This window comes from Coenobita brevimanus, chromosome 44 (genome assembly GCF_032717465.1).
Source record: "Coenobita brevimanus isolate Jiangsu-jjx chromosome 44, ASM3271746v2, whole genome shotgun sequence".
Classification (NCBI taxonomy): Eukaryota; Metazoa; Arthropoda; class Malacostraca; order Decapoda; family Coenobitidae; genus Coenobita; species Coenobita brevimanus.
In genome coordinates this window covers 24982600-24984791 of record NC_136997.1, presented here as the reverse complement: position 1 = coordinate 24984791, position 2192 = coordinate 24982600, and the positions used below count along the sequence as shown (strand labels likewise).

The 2192-nt window shown below is 49.3% G+C and overlaps 1 non-coding gene across 1 annotated transcript; it reads right to left on the bottom strand.

Moving 5' to 3' along the window:
• Positions 1-1603: 1603 nt before the first annotated feature.
• Positions 1604-1722, bottom strand: LOC145398229 (5S ribosomal RNA). The gene has a single exon (XR_013897084.1). It is a non-coding gene; the product is annotated as a 5S ribosomal RNA (ribosomal RNA).
• Between the last annotated feature and the right edge of the window lie 470 nt (positions 1723-2192).

The window sequence follows — 2192 nt, the reverse complement described above, 5'->3', positions numbered from 1 at the left end:
GTTCCCCTGAGGAACTACCGGAGTGGTGGCGCAGCCCTGCCACATACACCTGGTCGGTCCCGGTCTCTGACGGATGGCAGAAGGAAGAGGTGCCGCAGTCTGCCCCTGACAGCACCCTTCCCTAAAGGTGACTGCAACACCCAGGCTCCTAGACCGGGCCGGCAGGCCCCAGAGTCAGGCCACTTGGGCTCTACTCCCCGACGACTCTCTGCCCAGAAGAAGAGGCGACAGGCCCACCTCCTGCAGCCGTTTGGCCCCAGTCCCGAGGGCCGCCCTTCAGGTCGAGGCCCCCAGTTCAGAGGGCCTCCCTGCACCCCACCTACGAGGCTCCGACATGAGAGCCTGTCAGGTCGAGGCCCCCAAACGGAAGAGTCTCCCTGCACCCCCCTCACGAAGGAACCCCGGGAAGTGACACCCCTATGGGTAGTCCACTGTCTCCTACAGGAGGGCTCCCCAGCAGAGCCCCCTCCCACGCCCAGGCACCTGTTGTGTTAAGCCCAGGAAACAAGGGCCAACAGTGACTGAAATGTATCTCGCGTGTCGTAGAAAACCACAGAGACGGGAGTGAATAGTGACAGTGAATGAGTGAGGCCAAAATAATATCAGTAACACACTGTGAGATAAATACCCAGGTAGAATAGAAAAGACTAGTGAACACGGACATAGAGCCTGAGCACGAGGAAAAGCCAAACGTCTGTGAATAGTGTCCCCGCGACTAAGTAACTTCCTCGAGTGTTGCGACTCGTGCTCTAATCAATTATAGTAATATTCACTCTCTTGACCCCAGGCCCTCTCCACCTATAGTGCATCCGGTTGAGACTATTAAATACTAATTTTGCCTATAGACAATACGGGTATCTAGAACTTACAACTCACCATTGAGATATAATTGCAGAACTCTACTCTCTGCCTGTGCTGTGTGTGATACATATTATTGGGAAGCTAACTTTGTAAACCTGTCTCCATCATATCCTGTAACTCTTTGTATTGTAACAGTGTATTGAAATAACCCAATAGATGTGTTAAGGTGTACTGCCTAGTTTTTATGCCCTGTTCCTTTGTAAGGACAAGGACTGACCAATCGTTGATGACCCAGGACCAGACAAAGGACTTGGTAATGGGTACATGGAATGTAAGAGGAGCGAATGATGAGGTGAAAGAGAGATTGTCCAGGTGCTTGAGGGTGCGAAAGTGGTTGTATGTGGAATAACTGAAACAAAATGGAGAGGAGAAAGAGTGAGAGAATGGGAGTATGGATGGGGTATATGTGCAGGAGTAGGTGAGAATGAGAGGGCAAAGGAAGGAGTATGTATAGTTGTGAGAAAAAGATGGAAGAAGAGCATAAGACAGTATGGATCAGTTAGGTCAAGGATTGTGTGGGTAAAGTTGAAAGTTGGAATACAAATGTGGGCGATTGTGTGTGTGTATGCACCAACACAAGATCGTGCTAGCAGAGTGAGAGAAGAGTTCTGGACAAATGTAGAAGTCCATCCATCCATTGCCAGATGCCATGTATCCCAAACGGGGTGGTCAAGGGCTTAGAGTTAATTGTTTTACAGGGAGGGGCACTAATCCTCCACCAACCCCACTTGACACGTAGGGATGCCAACAGCATCTGGTGTTCCCAGGCGGTCACCCATCCAAGTACTAACCAGACCCAACGTTGCTTAACTTCGCTGATCGGACGGGAAGCGGTGTACTGAACGTGGCATGGCCGTTGGCAAATGTAGAAGTGTGCATGGAAAAGTTATGTAGAAGTGTGCATAGAAAAGTTTGGAAGGAATGAGAGAGTGTTTTTGATCGGTGATATGAATGGTAAAGTTGGGAATGTGAAGGTGGATGGAATAGTTGGTGAGTGGGGTGTGCCTGCTGAGATAGATGAGAATGCCAGTGCGTTAGTGGACATTTGTGCTGGGAGGGGGTTGGTGATAGCCAATACCCTCTTCAGGCATAAAATGATCCACAGGTATACATGGCGAGTGATGAGAAGGGTGGGTGGTGAACTGAATGAAAGGAAGGCAATGATTGATTATGTGTATGTGGATGAAAGGATGCGAAGATGTGTAATGGATGCAAGAGTTTATAGAGGCTGGGGGAGTGGACTTTCTGACCATTACTTGGTGGTTGCCAGAATTAGGATTCAAGTAAGATGGAGGAATAGAAGAAGAGAAAGACGAGAGGAAGGAGTAGTT